The following is a 22,228-nucleotide window of genomic DNA, read 5'->3' on the forward strand; positions in this document are numbered from 1 at the left end:
ATTAGACTAATGCTGTCTTTGTTCTCCTTTCATTATTCTCAGAACTAATCATTCTTGCCTCATAGAGTAATATTGTATTTTTGGTGAGATTTAATTTTCAGTAATAATAATGAAGGATACGCAAGATTTAAAACAATGTTCTTTCTATCCTGTAGAAATTAAAACCATGGTTTGCCACAGGGAGGAGCTAAAGTACCAGACTAAAAATTACCATTACCTGCTTCCTGATGATATCATTTTCACGCTGTATTATTTGGTTGTCTCTAAGGCAGCTTGTATATGTGTTTTGAGCCAATTTCTGTCCTGGGATGTTTTCACAAGGTTCCTAGAAAGTCTGAGAGAGCTGCACGTATGCATCCAAGGGCATGGTTTGCCCCCGTGTTGAGAGAGTTTTTTTCTGGTTAGTGTGATGTATTATGACACAGAGATGCATTACAGTGATATAAATGCCACTTCAGAGAAGCTTTGAAAGCAACTGCTATTATATTGTCATCTATCCTCATTTCTTCAGTGCGTTATGACATGCTGTATGACTCCTTAGGAAAAGGGCAATTCATGTTTGTGGGAACTGATGCTGCTTGGTACTGAAAACCTTTGGAGTGCTGCAACGTATACTCATCTGCCAGTCAAGTCTAGAGACGTGAGGGTGCTCAGCATTTTGCTGGAGATGCCATGTTTCTCCGAATCAGCCCCATTGCCAGGTACAGCCTGTATGTTGCCTTCACTGACGTGTTGTTCTCAAAAGTAAGTGTTGCTGCTTGTCCCTCTGTTCCTCCTGTGCAATTGAAGAGGAGATGGTGTGAAAAGCCTAGAAGCGATGGTTTTTGGTTATTATAGATAGTCGATGAAAAGAGGCTTCGAGGATCTCAGAGTGGAAAAATTATTCAGTGGTAATGCAACAACACCTACATGTTGAGGCTTCTCAGCCCATTCTTAATATTTGGCTTTGGTAGTACTTACTTGTCCCAGTTGAGATCAGGGCATGCTGTGTGGGGCTCTGTTCAAATATACAGTAAATGAAGGTCACGGCCCTGAGCAGTTTAGTATTCCTGCCCATTTCTGTTCCCTTTCACTCACTCAGGGGAAGCATTGAGTTCTGTTTCTTGTAGGAAGAGGATGTAATTTAAACAACTCCATGCTGCTATTGGCCAACTTTCCTGCTATGTGGAAGTTTTGGTTTGTGCAAGGGACTCAGGCTGTTATCTCTGAGAACCCTAGAAACTGATAAATAATTACGTGTTCAGACACAGACTGTATTCACTGTTTCCTGACCATGTCCATCCTTAAATATTACCTGTCTGTGCATTGTGCAATGATTGTGAAGCTTGACAAGTTATGAACTTTCTGTCAATATCTTACATGGTACTCCTTCTGGATAAATATTTTGCATAACATGCTGGCTGCGTCTACACTACAGCCCCCTTTCAAAAGGGGAATGGAAATAAGGCATATCAGAAATGCAAATGAAGCACCAATTTACACATATCATGCTTCCTTTGCATACTCACATTTCAAAAGAGTCTCTTCAAAGGAAAACAGCAGTGTTAACAGGGTTCTTTCAAAATAGCTCCCCATTTTCAAAAGCACCCTTCTTCCTGAAAAAAATTAGGAAGAAGAGTGCTTTCAAAAACAGAGTTTTAAGATTTATTTATTTATCCAGTGGGATCCCCGTCAATGACTTGTGCTATATATAAAATTCGCACTGTGATGGTTAACAAAGATAACGTATGACCAGAAAACAGAACTGCTGTTTGTCACCAGAGAACTTGCCAGATACAACACCGATGTCACTGCCCTGAGTAAGACTAGGTGTCTGGATGAAGGTAAACTGAAAGAAGAAGGTGGAGACTACACCTCTTTTCGGGAAAGGAACATTTGCAGCAGACAGGTGCATTCATGATGTTAGTTCATCTTACAGAATTTCCTCTATAAATCAATAAAACTCTTCTGACTCTTCCTCTTATGCTTATGTCAAAGTGAATCCTGTTCAGTTTTGCTTCAAAATATCAGCATAATCCCAAACAGAGTGGAAGGGAAAGAGCTTCACTGAGATGGGGGTAAAAGGTAGACCAAAACTTTCAGATCTGCATGCCTTAATGTTGGCACTTACATCCATATTTGGACAGCTAAATAACTACTTGTTTTCCCTGCTCCATCCAGAGGTGCGTTAGCAGCCACAACTCCCACAGAAGTCAAAGTGTCAGGGTTTGTGGGACTTGAACCAGTGCTTTGTGTTTCCAACAAGCAGCCTTGGTATAGCCACAGTCAATGCGTCATGCATCCTTAAAGACCAGTCACTGGACTTATTGCTGCTTATGGTATTGCTCAGTGGTGCTGGGATGAGGGTACTGAGCTGTATCCCCACCAATTTTAGACTTATTAAGATTGGGTTGCCAATTCTCCTGGACTGGATGACCAGACTCCATTGCTACAAATGGCGTCATGTCCATCTAGTCCAGGAGAATTGGCAACCCGCACAGCTCCAGGCTGGAGCCAGAGCTTGGGGCAGCTGCAGAGGACTGGGCTGGCTGCAGGACTCTCAGAGATGGCAGGTGCTCAGGCTGCCTGGGGACTGGTACCTTGGACTAATGGAGCTGGCAGTGGGGTTGGCCTGCAGATGTGGTGAATCCAGCTTCAAATCAGGGCTGCTGCAGTATCCCTCATGCATCTATTTTCAGTGTCTGTGGTATTGATAACTGGTAGCTCTGCCTATAACCTCTGGCCCAAAGCTAATATTTAAGCCTGGAAGGAATACCAGGAACAAGGCTGGGTCTGGATCAGGAGCAGGTCAGGGATCTGCCTTGTTCATCACCATGTCCTCAGGTTCCTTGACTACTGCCTCTGACTCAGCCCTACGTGCTGATTACAGCTCAACCCCCACTGATTGCGTGCGGTGCTAATCACTGAACTGCTCATGCTCTGGTTCCTGATGTAGTACCTGCTGGAGGTGTTCTTCTTTTAAAATCAGGCCAGTTATTTAGAAGCGTAGGCATAGATTTGCCTGTTTCCCAGAAAAGAGCGACAAGAATGATTAAAGGTCTAGAGAATGTGACCTATGAAGAAAGGCTGAAAGAATTGGGCTTGTTTAGTTTGGAAAAGAGAAGATTGAGGGGTGACATGATAGCGGTTTTCAGGTATCTAAAAGGGTGTCACAAGGAGGAGGGAGAAAACTTGTTCTTTTTGTCCTCTGAGGATAGAGCAAGAGGCAATGGACTTAAACTGCAGCAAGGGAGGTTTAGGTTGGACATTAGGAAAAAGTTCCTAACTGTGAGGGTGGTCAAACAGTGAAATAAATTGCCTAGGGAGGTTGTGGAATCTCCATCGCTGGAGATATTTAAGAACAGGTTAGATAGATGTCTACCAGGGATGGTTTAGACAGTACTTGATCCTGCCATTAGGGCAGGGGACTGGACTTGATGGCCTCTCGAGGTCCCTTCCAGTCTTAATATTCTATGCTTCAATGATTCTGTATTTTTTTGTCATTCAGCTCTGGGTGTTTTGGCTTATTAGCTTGACTAGATGTTGCTTCACCTAGTAAACTTCATCCACTGCACAAGTGCACTGGTTTTAGCCTGACTCAAACAGAATGAGACTCTTTCAAGGGGTGGATTTCTAAGCATTCTCCCTATTATCTGCTTACGGAGCTAACCCGACATCAGCTTGCATGATGAGATGGTGCATGATGAGCACTTATGTAATCACTGGGTGGGAATGGAAACAGTAAGCGTCAGTGGTGGGGGGTGGTTTTTGTTTCTCATCTCTCCACTGTTTGAAATACCTTCTGAAGGTTGAGACAGCAGAGGTGGCAGCATGCTGAGAGCCAGTACAAGGAGGAAAGCTAGTTATGTTCTCTCTCTCTCTCTCTCTCTTTTTTTTAAGCTTAAAAGGAATTTTTAAGGTAGCTAATTCTTCTGCCTGAGAATGAAAACTCCCCTATGTTCTCAGAATTTAAATCCAGTTTTAATTAAATGATTTAGTAAATCCACCTTTCGAGAGATGCTGTCCTTAGTTTCATTGCGGTATTAATATGTACTTAAAGAACATTTGAAAATCTCCTGCAGTAATTTACATAATATTAATAACTTACTCATTTTCTTTTTAATCACTACATGTCTTCATGTTAAACTTGTCTCTTGGTTTTAAGTACAAGAAGCTATTCTTTGAGTCCAAAAATATTTGTACTTCTTGCATGTCATTAGTTTTCAACAAATACTTCGAGATGCTGTCTGTGAAACTAATGTCCCCAACAACTCAGCACACAAAACAGCTGAAGTCACATGGAAGTGTTTGCAGAGTTTGTTTCTGATATAGCCCTTCACATTCAAGGGCAAAGGGGTGAAATTCTAATGGATCTGGAACAGGGCACAGAGCATGCAGAAAAGCCAACTCCACTACTTTAATTTCCCTTTCCCAAAATTTTCCACACACAACTTTTTTTGAGAATTCTGATGTTGAGCTGGTCCCAGGCTTATAAGGATGAACTTCTTCCCAAACCTATGGGACTCATGAGGGGGAGAATATTGCCTAAGGTGATCCTATATCTTGGGACAAGGGCAATGCCCTTGTTGGTTTTACAAAACATAGCCTTGTATCTCAGTTTGTTCATCCCTCTGCCTGCCTAGAGGAGCTGCACTAGGAAAGAGGACAGGTTTGGCAATCGGATGTGCAGCTCTGGAACCAATCCCAAATCAGACCTGTTGCAGCATAGCCAACACCAAGCATTGAAGTATTTAGCCAAGCCCACCAAAGTCAGGGTTTAATACAGGGTTTTACTTTATTTGCCTTCCCATTTCTAAGTTGGTTTTCAAGTTTTCTTGACAACAAGAGGACTAGAAATGTCTTTAAAAATACCTAAAAAGAACTGAGATTTGTGGTTCTTCTATAATAACATGATTCCAGAAGCTGGGGCTTTAAGGAAAACCAAGGGGATGATTTTAGAATGAGTTATCAACTTTACAGTATGTATTGCTGCTGTGCCTTTCCTCCCTTTCTCCCCCAAGGTCTGTAACGGATCTGTTGTTCTGGTCCTCATGTGACTTCTGCTGCCAGAATCCAGTTTTTCACTCCACTCAGTCCTCCCTGGAAACCTTCCTTCTGTTCCTCTTTTATTTGTTGCCTATTCAGGGCTTATTCCTGCAAACTGCTGGGTGTTCTGGACCTGATCTAAGAAAACCCTTACACTTTGCTTCACTGTAAGCATGTGAGTGTTCCCACTGATAAATTGATATTGACAATAGTATATAGTAACATCCGTCTGCATGCTAGGCACCTTACAGATAGGTGTGAAAACACACTGCTCAGGAGAAACTCATGTATAATTATATTTGTGAGATCAGTCACGTTTTCAATATTAAGTGCATGTATAAGTGCTTTACTGGACTAGGACCAGAATGATCAATGCTCTCCAAGGTCAAGGCCTTTAAAGAAGTCCGTGGCAGAAACTTTGTTATTAGTCTCTATACTCTAAGGTGCCTACCTAGCATGATAACTAATTGTAATAAGATACAGGACCCAGCTCTGCTCCCATTAAAGTTAATGGGAGCAAAATGGCTCCCACAAAAATAGTTTGTGCCAGATTTATGCTTTCCATAAAATTCTATGGTTAAGAGTAAGGATGCCAAAAAACTTAACTCCTATTGGGGCACGCGGTGTCCCTGTTTATCATCTCAGGAGGAAGCAGACATAAACATGACAAGTGTGCACAAGCTATCTTGCCAACTATGACAGATGGACAGACTTTACAGAACAACACTCTGTCTTACACAGTCAGATTGCTCATTGCCCAGCCCTGAATAACTAAGTGGACAACCAATCATGAGGTACTTAATGTACATGAGCCTCACCCAAATAGACTGTAACCCTTACATTTTAATAGATCTTTATTATGTGTCCTATACCTTAGGGCTTCCAATAGAAGAGACTTTTCAGTAGCGCTACATCTAGTGCCTCTGTAACACAAGTGCCCAGTAAATTGCTTCTCTGTTATAATGTGCTCTACATTATTGGTGATCTGTCACGTGGAAAACTTATAACTTGAGCTGTTCAGGGATTTATATTGTAAACTGTGTACTCGTTCAAAAACACATGCTTTCTTCTGACCCAATTGCTTCACTAACGCATTTCTACTTCTTTCATGAATGTAAATTTAGAGACAAGAAGAGTGATGAAGATTTCTGTAGTTTTTTATCCCTGTTCATTTGTCAAGGATCAAAACTTCAATGGGCTGGGAAAAGTTTAACAATGTGTGCCTTTTGTGAATTCCACTGAGGACAAACTTCAGTTTTCACTAATGAAGAAAACTGTGGTGGAAGATTGAGTTTTGATCACCAGTGCAAAGTTCAGTTTTTGTGTATTTACTCTAGCAACCTGGAAATTTGTAAACTTTGGGAAGAAATATTCTTATTTTCTCAGAAAGAACAACTGTTCAAAGTAAAGTGCCTATAAAAACTGACTTTTCTTTCTGCAAGCAAAATGTTACAAGAACTAGAAAGATTTATTTTTCTTGAAAAATTTGGCCTTTTATCAGCCATTATAGCTTTTCTGTAGCACTACTATGCTCTAGTTAAAATTATTTATCTTAAGAGACCAAAAATAAATCATTTGAAAGTAGTGATATAGTCAGATTTATTGCTTCCATTTTCACTTAAATAATCCAAATATAATTCTGCTCAGTTACATCATAAAACTATCTTACATTTACCAACATGCTTATAAACCTTGGCTTGCATTCTCCCTGCTTAACATGGTACAAAACACTCTCATTAAGGACTGCATATTTCCATTTGTCACAAAACCCATTGTAAGCCCTCCCAAGGTGTACCTCTTTTGTAACCTTAAAGCATAACCCTTGATGTGCCAGAGGTTGTATATGTAATCTTTTAAGTTATGGGAAGAGTTTTGCATTGTAATACTATGGGACCTTATCAAGCTAAAAATATGTGACTTGATTAGAACCAGGTATTGTTGTCCATGCACCGCCTTGTATAAATCGAATGTACCTGTGTATTTTCCTAAGGAATTTAGTAAATCCAGAATTCTTTGAAAGCACATAACCCAAGTGCATTACCCTGGGATGGGGGAAGGTGTAAGTTGAAATCTCCATGCCTGATTTAGACCAGGGAACCTTCACAGGAGGGTTTTGCCCTGCCCGCAGGCAATATGTTATTCTGGAGTATGTTTGGCTGTGCTCCATCCTTGATCTGAGGTGTGGGTGGGTGCGTGGGTGGGTGGTGCTTTTTTTAAAATCAAAACCGATGATAAATGTTTCATGAAAATGTAGGGTTCAATAAAAACAGCATCTTTCAATAAAAATAGAATCTAATCTTGGACATTTTTTACCAGCTCTAATCAACAGACATGTTCTTTTCCTGGAACAGAGCTGCAGTATCTTGAGGGATTCTTCTCGTGTAAGCACTTCTCCCACAATGGAGTTGCAAGTTGATCTAGAGAGGGTGGGTGTGTCTTTTCCTTCTATAACCCTAGATAAGGAGGGGACAGTGGGACTGATAGACTCCCTGCGCCTTTGGGCAAAGTGGTGGCGGGGGGCAGCTTGCACCCCTGGGAGAGGCAGGGCTGGGGCTAACCTCCCCCAGGCAGCCCTCGGTGCCACCCAGCGTGCACTGCACCTACCCCAGACAGCTGTGAGTGCTGTGTGGAACACACTGTGTGGGGCTCCAGTGGTGCTTTAAAGGGCCATAGACTCAGGCCCTTTTGAATCCGTGCCCCCTTCACCCTCTCCTGTCAGCAGACCTGGGATGGAATCATTTTCGGTAGGGACTCAGTATTGCAAGCAGACTGACAGAGGGCTTGTTAACCAGCTGAGCGGATTTAAAGATGAAGGGTTTGTGAAGGTCTGAGCTATGAATTTTTTCAAGCAGAGGGTTGCTAGTCCTTAGTAGTAATATGACATAACTACATGCCCAGTAAGTGGCATAGTGACTCTCTTTTCCCAGTCCAGGGCTAGAACCTCATTTGGGGTAAGTCATTTTTAGCTCCATTGAATGTACTAGAAATATGCTGGCTTAAGGCAGCTGAAGATCTGGCCCCTAACTCTTACACCCTAAAAGGTAACACTTTCAAAAAGGCTCAAGTTCTATGTAAAATGATGTTGAGGATCCTAACGAGCTCATTTTGAGAATGAGGCTGAGGGCTTGTCTACACTCTGAGTTAATCCACACCACAGGGTGTACATTAATGTGTTACACACTAGCTGGCTTGTGTGGACCCTACTTCAAGTGTCGTCAGAGTGTGTGATAGTGTAGTCCTATTTCAAACAGTAGTAGGGTAGTGTACGTTAAGGGACTTTTAATTGCAGGGCTAGTTGGTGTGTGACAAGCTGATACAGACTAACACATATACCCTGCTGATGCAGGTTAATACATTGTGTGGACAAGCACTTGGGTTTCAAGTCCCTTTTGAAAATTTACTTGGTCTGTTTCATGGCGTGCTGTAAGGGTGGTGCTTGTATGTCCTCAGAACACCAGACACACTGTTATTGGTGAGAACAGCATGATCCTTCCTCCACTTGTACAACCTCGTGCAAATGGTATGTCCAAGGTCATGCTGCATAGGGGATGCCATTTTGAAGAGGGCACTGACCCAAAGGCACAACCTTGCATCCAGTGTGCGTACAAGGACATATCTCAGAGACAGGACAGTGCATCCCTCAAAATCCCATCCCCTGTGCATTAATGGACAAAATGGCATCCATTTTTCTCTTAGTAGTGGATTGGGGACAAACATTAAATGCAGGACTGCATAGCTTAAAACAGGATACATTACCTGTCTACGTATCAGCCACCCTTTCTGTAGTACTGCAGATTGCAACAGAAAGAAACACAGGAAACCTAAATGTTAGATGTGCTGAAGGTGTATAAACTGACTGGTGAACTGGCCGTTCTAAATGCCTCAGAAAGATGCTTGAGTTTGAGTTTGTTTTAGGGAATACAGCATAGGGAAATCTGGGAACGTAGACAGAAGTGAGTTAGCAAAAATTCCAGCCTATAAGAAACTCCATAGTTAATGGAATGTGAATCTATACTAGACGCTTTCCATTTTAAGGGAGATAGATGGACTACAGAGCTTTGTCTCTTAGGGAATCAAAAAAACATATTAGATAATTGTATGCATAAAGGGACCTGGTAGTATACTACTAAGCTTTGTGCTTATGAGAATCTGACAATTTTAAAAAAACTGCTTTATATGGAAGGGAGTGTGGGTGAAATGGATTATTACTACTGAGTTCTTTGTAAGGGAAACATTATTCTTATGGTACTTGTATAGTGAGCAATGTAAGTTACAGAAGAAGTATATGACATGGGTGCTAGATGGATCAATAAAAAGGATGCAGGGACTTTTACCATTTGCTCAGCAGTTTTAATCTAGCCCTGCAGTAGTGATCAAAACCTATTACTGCCCCATAATTATTCACAATAGCTATTAAGTAGATTTGCTGATTTAGGCCTTAAAATCTGAAGCTATCCAGTGGGGTTTTAGAGCTTTGTTTTATTCCTGATTAAGGCCCAGGTTTGATTTTAACCCTTACAACTGGGCAAATAATTGATTTGGTTTGCTGGGTCTTGGAGAAAAATAAAAATCAGTTTTGATCACAGTAGGTATGGAAATTGTGGGACATTTTTGGTAAATTAAATCTGTCCTCTTCTCCTTCAATCTTGCATTCTTTCATCTTAAATCATAAAACAAGCCACAGCTGCAATTATAATTCACTGCTACTTCAGAAACTAGTACTTTCAAAGAGCATCCATTGGAGGACACTAGAACACAACAAATCAGAGAAGCAAGAACACTGATTATTTTAAAGGCATTTGTAGTCTATATGTTCTTAAACCTGAAAGAACAAAGCATTTTGTTTACCTTATGTAGGCTAAGTATACTTGGTATTTCATGACTCTTTCATTGGCTATTTCACCAGTCTCATCTCCTGCACTGTCTTGTTTTGTACTTGGGACTCATGAGGATATTACATAATGGATGACTGCTGGCACAGTCACTTGTTCTACTTTTAGTTGTCACCTTAATTGGTGCAGTGTTTTCTAATATTAGCGTTGTTGTTATTTATGTCTTTTAAGATAATAATTAATCCTAAACCTTTTTTCTTGCCTCTCTCAACACTTATTTACAGATGACCAAACATTAGCAATATAACCTGCATTTACTTCATTTGATGCTGTTGCACTGAGCCAGACAAACTCAGGTGTGTTTTTCTCATGGCAATAACATTTAGTTTCTGTAAGAACTGGATCCAATCCTTAAAACTCTCATCTCCCCTGCAGATGATGGCAACCTGCCCCCTTTCAGCCTCCTGGATTATTCACACTCTCAGTATCCAGTACTTTCAAAATGCAGCAGCTCAGATAATCCTCTTTTCCTATCTTTCTAAACTTATTTGTGTGCCCCCCACATTTTTATGGCTCCTCTGTTTTTTTCTATCTCATCCCATTTGACCTTTTTTTGTTTTCACTTAGGAGATCCTACACAACTCTGCCCCTCTTTGTTGGCCAACTCTTGTATTTTACAACACCAGTGATGGCAGCCTCAATAGCTTCTTTATCCATTTCTTTCACCATCATCTTCGCAATATCATGCTGTTCCTTGCATTTGGAATTTCTTAAACGGACTGTACAGCCATTAACTCCTAATTCCTGATCTGACTGTGAAGGTTATAGGAAATTGCCCCTTATGGACTCTGTGTGAAGGTCTAATGTGGAGGACTTCTGGTATTTATATGGGTGGTGGTGCGGGGGAGGAATTAAATATCTTGGAACCATCAGGTTGTGCTTAGGGCGAGCCTACATACTTCCATGATCCTAGATCATTGTTTCCCTCTTCCTGATCATTTCTTTTTACAGTCATACCCCGAGATACACCCATTCGGGTTATGAGAATTCAGGTTTACAAGGAGTTTGATTTAAAACTCCTATCTCATCTTACGAGGCATTTCCTTGAATTTACGAGGACCGATTTCAATTTCCTGTGCCTTAGTGGGACGCAGACGCCCTGCAGCAGGAGAAAGGCTGTGGGTCCAGGCAACGGCTGCCTGCAGCTGCAGCCCACCCGGCGCGTCTCTCCGCAGCACCCGGCGGCGGTTTCCTGGAGGCCCTGGCCCAGCCTTTACCTGTGGCTTGTCTGGGTCTCTGCCTTGGCTCCACAGCAGCAGCGTGCCCCCGGCCCAGCTGGCGGCTGCAGGCTCCCAGGTGTTCCCACGAGACGTGGCTGCTGGGCGCACAGCCCATCCCGGCCCCGCCCCTGCTGCTTGCTCCCCGGGTGGCTAGGGCACCGCCACTGCCGCCCTGTGCAGCTGTGCCTTGGGTGCCACTTGCTGCCCGTGGAGTTCCTTTGCCTTTAGCACCTTGGCTGCTGCCGGTGGGGTCTCTCCGCCGTGCAGCCCCGCATAAGCGAGGCATCACCCCTTGCCAACTGGGGGCCTGCTATGCCTGCCTAGCTCCCTGCACGGCCAGCCCCTGACACTGCCCCCTCCCCACTTAACCTAAGCAGCACTCAGGCCGGGCTGCCTCCCCTTGCCCTGCTCTGCCCTGTCTGCCCCATTGCACCGGCCCCGCTTCTGCAGCCGCAGACAGCTACCCGGCTTTGCGCCCCACTCCCAGGCGCTCCTCAATTTCCGTTCCCTTGTCTCTGCAGGTAAACAGACATATTGTAGAGTAATTAATGAAGGGAAAATGCCTTGTTAGGTTGTGTTATGATAACTAATGTTAACTATTGAAGTAATTGTGTTCATTTTAATGGGATTTGGTGTTGTTTTAGCGTAAATAGGTGTAAATTTTGGGGCTCAGGAACACAAAATTTTTTCCCATTGAAATTAATGGTAATTACATTTTCAACTTACAGGAATTCACCCTAAGAGGAGTTTTTCAGGAACGAATTACCCTTGTAAGGTGGGAAAAGACTGTATTGAACTTCTCATTGTATCCTGTGTTGAGTTAGACTGCACTTTGTTGAAAGGACCATGTCCTAACTTGTTTGTAAAATGCCTAGTATAACTGGGCCATGATTCCAACTGGGGACTCAAGATACTACTGTGATACAAATAGAGTAATTAATGTTATTTAGACAGGTCTATATTGCTACTAGTAATAATGTAATAGCCTTTAAAAAGGCCCTTTTTATATAAGGGTTTCACAAATATATCATTATTCCAATTATACCATTCTCACTGCTTTTTACTTTTGCATAAAAGCCAGTTTTAGCTATCTAACTACCCTTCCTTTCTGTGACTTTTATAAAAACACTGGGAGTAAAATCAGGAGATCATTTTGCATCTTTGCCACAGGTCATGTTTTAAATGCATGGTTACAAGGGCTGTGTCTGGCTGCCTTTTGTTAAATAGAAAATATAATAAAAACAAAACCAATCAGTTAGCCTCATTAGGGGGAACATTTTTACTATATTTCTGGAAGATTTACAAACAAATGTAGGTGCACACAAATAAACCCATATTGAAGCTTCTGTGTTTGTGTGCACCAAGCAGATTAGGACATGTGATATAGGTAGTCTTCTGCATGTGCATTTCCTCAATTTATTTTAGTGTTGTGGTGTTGGGTGTATCTTTCTATACATATTTTTTGTGTGCAGAACTCAGGCCTTTCTGTTCTGTAACATCAGCCTTTCTATCCAACATGATGATGGTGAACAATCAGTACTTACCAATTGAGATGCCCATAGAAAAGTTGCTTTATGAAAAATGTAGGACTTATTGTCCCTCTTTTCTCCCTGCTATGATTCTCTTTCTGTTACTCTGCCCCACTATCAAAATGATGATTAATAGGGCATTTAGTAGTTTATAATTTCTGTGTAAAACTTGCTTTACCTATCAAAACAAAAAGCAGTCAAGTAGCACTTTAAAGACTAGCTAAATAGTTTATTAGGTGAGCTTTCGTGGGACAGACCCACTTCTTCAGACCATAGCCAGACCAGAACCCATGGTCTGAAGAAGTGGGTCTGTCCTACGAAAGCTCACCTGATAAACTATTTTGCTAGTCTTTAAAGTGCTACTTGACTGCTTTTTGTTTTGATAGTGTATCGACTAGCACGGCTTCCTCTCTGTTGCTTTACCTAGTCTCACAGGGGTAAGCCATTGTACTCTGTAGCGTCACAAACAACAAGCAGTCCTGTAGAACACCTTTAACACCAATAAATTTATTAGGTCATGAGATTTTGTGGGTAAGACCTACTTTTTCAGATGACTGGCTCATCCGAGGGAGTAGGTCGTACCCATGAAAACTCATGACTTCATAAATTTGTTGGTCTTTAAGGTGTTACAAGATTGCTTGTTTATGTTTTAACCAGTGAAGACCATTAGGATGTTCAGTTGTGGAAGCTTCAGGGTTCCTGTTGAGATCAGAACACGTTCTGCACATGAAATAAATGGAGTGCTAACATAGCATGACCAAATAGTGTGAAAAGTAGGGGCAAAGGATGAAAGATGATAGATGCTCATATGAGACAAAGTCCTGGATATCATGACTGCCCTTTTAAAATTGGTACATCTGGTCACTCTAGATGACACTCAGATTTTAAACTATTCCAACTGTAAAAAGGCCAGCTGGTCCCATCTCTACTCTATTCCTCAATGTATTCCATTGGTTTCAATGGGTCTGCTCTAAGAATGAGTTACCAGCGGTCTTGAGTAGGGATGGCACAGTCTAGACCAGTGTTTGCAAGTAAGGTTTGGTTTAAATACACCTATGAATTATTTAGATATAAAACTGCAACACGTGAAATGATTTACAACTGATGAATATTAAAAATCCTGAAGAGTACATAAAATCCTTCTAGTCGGGCAGCCATCCTGTATGTTATAATTCCCACAAATGTGTCCTCTCCAGTGATTATTAAAGGTTTTGGCTTCTAAGAGTATTTTCAGCTGTTAGAAATAATATAGTATCAGTGAAATCTTGAAATTTTCATTACAGTAATACCAATTCTTGGTCTTCTGCATGTCACCAGGTTCTGTGTGCTTTGTAATGGCCCACAGATAAATGAACTTTGCCTTTACGTTAATTGCTAGTGAGTGCAACTTTAACAGCTTGAAGATAAATAGTACCTGTCTCAAATCTGCTGGCACTATGCAAATTATGACTTAATATGGTCAAAGAATTTTCCTAAAATAAAAGGGTATTTGATTCTAAATTAAGTCAGGGCCATTCTTCTATATTTTTACCTAATGTCAGCATTGATTTGAGTCCTGAATTCCTTTTTGTTCTTGGTCTATATTTGGGCCCGTCTTTTGTTGGTTACACAATAGAGGTTCAGAGATACAAGCATTGCTTAGAAAAACACTTAAAGTCATAGACACTAATACGAAGAGGCATGTTGTCATTAGTAAAAGATCAGGTATGTAAGGAGAATCAAATTTAATCTTGCTACAGGCTTGTTGGTTGGAGGTTAATTGACAGGGGACTGCTTACATTAGAAAGCACGTTCCATTTACTGGAATTGTAATGGACTGCAACAACTACAGCAGCTTATAAAGTACACTTTAAAAGCTGGATTTTTGTGCCCTCTGTGTGAATGTGAGAAGTGTTTGATGGTAGGATGCTCCAAGCTATGCATAATTTTTAAATGGGGGTGGGGGGAAGGAATATACCCTGAGTCCACTTCTGTTCCCTTATGCACTTTGCTGCTTTGTCCCATGAGGAGAGAGGACAAGATGGGACGGTATGTACGACTTGTGGTTGGGCTGACTTTCTTCCACTGTGGTTTGGGATTTACTTACACATGGAATAAGCAGGAATTTGCTCAAGTAGAACCCCTCAGATTTGCAGAAACACAGAGCTCCACATGGTAGCCCTAATGCATGGCTTCTGTCTCTGAATCTGTTACAGCTTGCATAGTTTCATCAGGATCCTTGCTGATGGGGGATTACTGTGTTATTGGACCTAAAGACACTCCTAAAGGAGAATTTCCAGAGTGCAGAAGTGACAGGTGGGTAAATTAGTCCTGACTGGGTAGATCAGGCAATATTGCTGAACATTCTGTGGAGTTGGTGATGGGATGATGTTGCCTTCATGACTGTCTTCCTGTTGTAACCTCCAGTCTGCATGTGACCTGTTATGTCTCCAGGCATGGATCTTATGCCGCAGCAAACCTGTGTGCAGGGGGGAGACAAATGAGGCTTTGAAGGCAGCACTTCACTCTGTAGCGCTGAGATACGCTAGATCAGTGTTCCTAAAATTTTGAGACCGTGGAACACCTATGAAAATTTTCATTAAAAAAACAAAAACAAAACCCTGTTGTCAGACCAAAAACAAGCAACCAACCAAACAAAAAGCCAAAAACAACAACAAAAAAACCAAAACCAAAAAAGAAACAGCAATGTGTACAGCAAAAGCAAAATAAAGTAATTTAATCAGGTATCGTAGCAATGAAGAAGTAACATTGCATCAGTTTTTGATAGCAGAAAATACGTACCATCGGCGTATGATATTAAAAACTGTCAGATACTCATAGCACACCTGTAATTTGTTCATGCAACACCAGTGTTCTGTGGAACATAGTTTAAGAAACACTGCACTAGATAGCCATACTGGGCAATCTTAGAAGCAGAGGTAGGATTTAATATCGAGTGGCCAACAACAATACCTAGGCACAATAACTCATTTGAAAGGCTACCATGTTTCCTCTAGAAATGTAGAAAATATTGTGCACACACAAAAAAAGCAGCAAAGCTTACCCTGTTGCTAGTTCTGCATGTGCCAGAAATAAAATCCACTTTTAGCAAGGACACTTCTATCCTGTTGATGCCAACTGAACAGCCATTTTCAGTAATTGTTTTAGTTGTCAGAAGCAAAAGTTGTGTCAGAACAAGGGGTGAAGATCAGTTAAATGCAAGTTGCACAATCAAAGCTAATATGATCTTTTGAGATTACTGTAAGCAGACATGATTGACTTCAGTTAAGCCCTGTTTTTTGTTAAAGGTAACCTGCAAGGAAAGTGGGCTAGTGCTTTCTACATTTCTTGATGCTGTAGGAACAAGCCCAAAAATTTTGGTTTCATTATTTGTTGGTTTATGGGGAAAAAATTCAGGTTTGATGTACCTTGAAACTCCTCCTGCAGGTAACCAGTGTGATAACAACATCACAATATTGTACATTGAAAGCATACCCATATTAGAGGGGATGGAATTTTTGCTCCAAGTGTTACAACCTTCATCCATTAAAATCTGTTTACTTGCAGTGCTGGAGCATAACTTGGGAGAAAAGTGTTTTGGGGTAAAGGGTCGATATTCTTACTCCATGCACCAGATAGAGAATTCATAATTAAAGTTTGAGACCTGACTTTCTTTAACTCTAAGATTCCAAAAGAAATCAGGGAGAGAATTTACTTTGTCATAAAGAAGCAACAAGAATAAAAGACACTAATTTCCCTCTAGCAGTCTATCTTTAAGCTCCTTTTTGTATAATGTTCTAAAGCCTTCACTTTTACTTGTCTTGGATGTCAGCCAGCATCAGTTTAAGTTTAATAAGATTCAGCTTTGTAGTCGTAGTGACTATAGCAGCACCTGATAATGCCATTGAAGTTAGGGGTCCATCAAAATTTCCATTATCCGCCACAGTTGAGAAGTGTGTTTTAAATTCAGCCATAAAATCTTGCTCACTCTGAAATTTGCCTTACTGATGCAAGGTCTTAGCCCCAGAATTCTCAAATTACGTAACTGCACCAAAATAGGAATTGGGGGACTGACTTATTTCCCCAAAAGCAGGGTAATTCAGAGTTAAGGCTTAAATCACATCTTTGTCCTGAACAGGTTTTCAACTGGGAAACAGTAGACAAAATTAAGGACAAATTTTTAGCCTTTGCTCTAAATTTCTTGACTCATGAGTCAAACCACTTGAACACATTTTGGTGGTGCAATGTATTAGAAATCCAGTTTGACAGAACCATCAGATATGATCACCTCACTGGTATTAAAAACTGAGAGTATAATATTTCTGCAACTGTTATTTCCAGATAGTGAGAGTGGGATTAGTTTAACCTCTTTCATTTTTTATTTTTACTCTTTAGCTGTCATAATGATATGTAGTGGTCAGTTTGCTATTTAAGAAGGTAAATATGACTTCTTTCTGTTGAAGGGGATTTCTGAGGAAAATGTGGTCACGCACTGCACATAGGTTATGCTGCTCTATTGCAGAGTCTATTCACCACTAAGGATACTGCCTCTTGGGGAATTAGTTCTTCCCAGGTCCTGCTCCCTCCTCCAGTGTTCTCTCCACCCAACATCTCTGACCCTGTTGCTTCTCTCACTCTAGGACCTGCAGTTTCCTGATCTTTGCCTGGTCCTCTGCCTGGGTCACTATGGTCCTCTTCTTCCCATGTATCAAAATCTTCCAAGGCAAACTGTCCCTGCCAATCTGCTCTCTGTGCTGTGCTACTTCCCCAGTTGCTGGTAGGGGTGCCTGCCTCCCCACCTCTCTACCCTGGGTTCCACCTTCCAGATATAGGGCTCTCTTGTCAGTAGCCCGGGTCAGTCCTATCCCATATCTTTTGCTGGTTTTCCAGCCATTCTGGCTCTCTTCCTCTCTGTGTTTGCCAGCACAAATTCCCTGCTCCGGAGGAGTAATGGTAGTCATCTTATCTTTATAGCCTCAAACACACCTCTCTCCTCATAGGGAATGACTGCAGACTATCTCCCTGAAGTGTTGCTGCCTTCAGTTACTGGGCTTTCACCTGGTCCTTCCCTGCTCATCAAGTCTAATTCCCTGTGCTCTGGCTCTATTCTTGGTGAAACCTGTGGGGTGGGGGCATCCAACCAGCCATCTTGACCCCTTTGAGTCTTTTGTAGGGTGGACATCCCATCACAAGCTCCATGATATGTTGTGATTTGATCCAAAAAGGAGAAAGAGAAAGAAAAGGAACACTACAGAATTAAGATAAAATAATTGAAGCTATCATTCTGATCACCAGTATAGGTGGGATAAATTTCTCTGCGGCGATATCTTGACTGAGACAACATTAGTTAGTTCACTAGTGAATTTCTTGGGGTGAGCAGTTGCTTAGTTGTAGCCAACATGTAAAATACATACTTTCTCTCTGCAGGTGCAGTACCTCCGTCTGTTCCTACTCATCTAAGTAAATCATTCTCACGCTGTAATAGAATACTGGAGCTCCACTCTCACCCTGAGCATACACGTGTATAGTTGCAAACAGCATTTTTTCCTTTAAATGTCACCAAGATAAATTCTGAGCTATGAAAGAGGCAGCTCCTGGATCTGTAAAAGTCTGTTGGTGAGACACGAGGTCCAAGAGACAGTGAAGCATTCACAATCTGTTGTGTAAAGCATGAGGGCCAGATATGCAGCTGGTGTAAATAGCTACTGCTTCACTTTGGCCTAAGGCAATGGAACACAAATTGCCATGGTTGCAGACCTGGTCTAGAAACGAATGAGGAGGTGGGTAAAGGCCTTCTTAAAGTGGTTTTATTCTGAAAAGTGATTATATAAAAATGGCTCCTTCTCATTCAACATAGCTGTTCTTTGGGACTTACAGCAGTGCTGATTTTAGAGTATACTATTAAGAATTTGTTGACTTGAATGGAGATCTAACCTGAGTCCCTGCTCTATTCCTGTTTTACTGTGGACAAAGCTCTTAGCCACTCTGTATTCATCTCAAGTGGAGATAATAGTACTTTTCTACTTCACAGGGGTGTTGTGAGGATAGATTTATTGAGGATTGTGAGCCGCTCAGATGCTACAATAAGAAGGGTCACAGAAATACTGAGATGGAATCACTCCTGACTTACATCAGAGTGAAATCACAGTTAGGCCTCAATCTGTCATCTCCCACTGAGGACAGAATTTATCCAGCAGAATCATTATTAGAGACACTGCCACTGAAAGAAATAAAAAGTGTGTGAATATGTGTGGAAAATCATGGTCCTGGAGGGAAAACTGTCCCTGGAATGGAGAGCTAGGCTTAACACAATTTTCAAAGTGAATAGATTATGATTTTGGACTTTTTAAAATACAATTAAGCATGTAATTTTGCAACAGCATTTCTACAGCATGTGCTTTTCAGGGATTGCTGCACTTCAAGTGACGGCCCTGATCCAGTGTTCAAATTCCTCTGAAATCATGGCGTAAAGCTAACAAAATGCAAAGGAGAGTTAAGCATTGCCTCTACTAAGTTAAATAGAATTTAGCAAAGGCCTTACTGAGTATCAGTTCAAGTGTAGCAACCTACTCTGCCTGGAAAGTGGGAGTGATAAAAGTGACTCATGTTTGATGGAAATTTTTGGAATTAGATGTGACTTCTTTGTAGTCTGCAGATTTAAACCTCCATTCTCTGGCTCCAGAGAACTACTGACCTGTGAATTCTCCTTCTGTGCTACAGCTAACAGTTGCAGACTCAGGCTCTGCATATATGGCTTTTTTTCGAACAAAAACAGCATGCACATTTAGATTTTTAGATTATTTCAGCCAAGTTATGTTCATGCTTATACTGTGTAAATCTAAACTAACTCTGTGGTTACCTTTTATGGGAGATTTTAATTTTTTCTACAGGTTGCCTCTGTATGGCTAATGTAGAGGTGTTTAGTCTGGCACCCTCAGGACCTGACCAGTGCCAAACGAGAGAATTTGCTGAACCTCAGGAGGTCAATATTATCTAGCAACATTATCAACACTTCCACTGTTTACTGGTCTCTTAGAAGATATTTAGGGGTCAATTACAGCTAAATAAAGCATGGAACACTGAGAGCCAGGACTGGTGTCTGTAAACAAACTTTATGCGACCATGGGAAACTTAGCCACACCCATGATAAATGGTCATCTGGGTAACTAAAATCATGCCAGACTATGGATGTTGCTGGATGAGAGTGTGCCGGGCTAGAAAGGTTCAATCTGTAGTAATGCAATAGATTTTTTTTTGTCTTGCATATTTGATTTTGAGAGGTAAGGATCAAAAGCAGGGTAACTCCAGTGAAGTCCATGGACTTATTCTGGATTTGCCTTATTTGCCCTAAAGTAATTACTAACTTCGATTCTGGTTTAAAGTTCCCCACAGTCACCATACACCATTCTCCCCACCTGCTCTGGCCCCCTGTCTTCCCTCCATATAGCAATTTGCACACACTGTTTTATGGTTCTCATAACACTTTCTTCCTGAAAGCCATTTCATTCAGTATGAAAATAGCTGGACTCTGCTCAGATAACCAGTTAGTTGAAGAAATTTTGACTCATGCAAGAGGTATATAGGGAAGAACCTGGGGCTGGGAAGTTCCTTTTTTCTGCTGTGTAGTTGCTGCTGCTCTCTGTTTCAGCAGTCTGGGTTGATCCTGAAAAGTGGCTGGAGGGGCTTCTGCCTCGAGTAGTAGAGATGGTGGTGGTTGAGTGCTACGGACAGGACCGTAGTGCCTTGGAGCTCTTCTCACCAGAGTCGAGGTTGTGGAAGTGTGGGCCTGCTTCCAGCCTGCTCTGCTCCACTTCTATTTTGTTTCCTTTCAGGAGTCTGGGCTTGTCCCTGGAAGGGGTGGTGGTGAAGATCTTGCCTCAGGTAGGCCACCAATGGCTCCATCCTGTACTAGCACCTTGAAACAGCTTGCATCTCAGTTCAGGGAATAGCAGGGCTGGTGGTGCAGTGGCCTACCTGCTTTCCCCACTACTACTACCATACTACTTCTAAGCCCTCTGACTGCTTCGCTCTTCCCAGAAAGTGGGAGATGTACAACTGACTCAAGTCCTCATGCAGATAAATGCAAAAACTGGTATTTAATTGATTCCCATTTTGCATTAGCATTGAATCTTGGCTTTACATACTAGCCAGGTGTCTAGTTTTCAACCAAACACCCGGTTAAAAAGGGACCCTCCTCACCCTGTTGAAAATGAGTGTGGTTGGGTGACAGCGACTGACAGAGGGAGGAAGGGATGGCGTGAGCATTGCAGGGCCTTGTGGAAGGGCTGGGGCAAGAGGATTTGTTTTTGTTGAGTTAAAGTTGCTGGTGCTAATAAGGGCAGAAGGCTGGACCAAACCTCATTTCTTTGGGCTAAATTCTGCACTGTTGCCCCCCCCGCCCCTCACACACACACACATGGAGATACACCTATCTCAGAGAACTGGAAGGGACCATCAGAGGTCACCGAGTCCAGTCCCCTGCACTCACAGTAGGACCTATCACAATCCCCTATCACTACTATCTCCCCACTGTTTGAACAGACTTGTTCACTTGCCCCCATTTACTTCAGTTGGGTTTCAGTTTCACCAGTGTAAATGAGAACAGAATTTGGCCTGCTGGGAGTTTTTCTTACATCCCGACTACAGTGTTCATTCATCCCTTTGTTAAATACAAAACTCTTCTCATCTCTTTCTTCCCATTTCTCCAGGCATATTTCTGAAGTGCTAAATTGAAGATGTTATCAGTGGCACGTCCTCGTGGTATCACTCAAATGCAGTTTGAGTAACCTTTTATCCCACACTATGAAATTTTTCAGCATTACTGTACCGCAGCTAAGAATGGGCATTAAAAACAGAGTTCATATCTGTATTCCATGATTCTAGCCTATGAGAGGGTGAGGAAAAAGGGGATAACATTTTCCAAGACTGCACAAACATCTGTGGATCTTAAAAATTGAGCTATGAACATGTGCTGCTTACAAAGAAGCATAAATATTCTGCATGAAGTCAGACATTGCAGTAATACAGAAGTGAATATAGGGAGTCAAACTGGATACTGGCTTTGCTGATTATTAGTGTAGAGGGAACTGTTGGAGTGATAAGTAGCAAATCTTATTACAGGCTGGACCTCTGTAACTGGGGGGACTCTGGTCTGGCAACATCCCTGGTCTGGCATTGTTGGGGACCCTGTGTGCACTCCAGTGCAGCAGGACCACAGATGTTGTCATACCAGAGAGTCGGGCTGTGGCTGAGAGTGGTGCCCAGGGCCAGCACTGGAGCCCAGCCCAGTTCAGGGCTGGGTGCTGGTGGCAGGGGCTGGCAGCCGGGAGCTGAGCCCAACTGGGCCTGAAGGTGGGTTGCTGGTGGATAGCAGAGCCCAGCTAGGGCAGGGGTCAGGGGGCTGGCAGACAGCAGAAGAGCTCAGTTGAGGCTAGCTTCAGAGAGTTGGTGGCTGGCAGCTGGTGGCCAGAGATGGTGGCTGGGATCAGAGCCCAGCAGGGAGCCAACAGACAGTGGCCAAGGCTGGAGATCAGTGGGTAGGGTGGAGGCGGGGAGGAGGGGCAGGGGTTGATGGCCAGGAGCA

The sequence above is a fragment of the Carettochelys insculpta genome, chromosome 2, assembly GCF_033958435.1.
Source record: "Carettochelys insculpta isolate YL-2023 chromosome 2, ASM3395843v1, whole genome shotgun sequence".
NCBI classification, from domain to species: Eukaryota; Metazoa; Chordata; order Testudines; family Carettochelyidae; genus Carettochelys; species Carettochelys insculpta.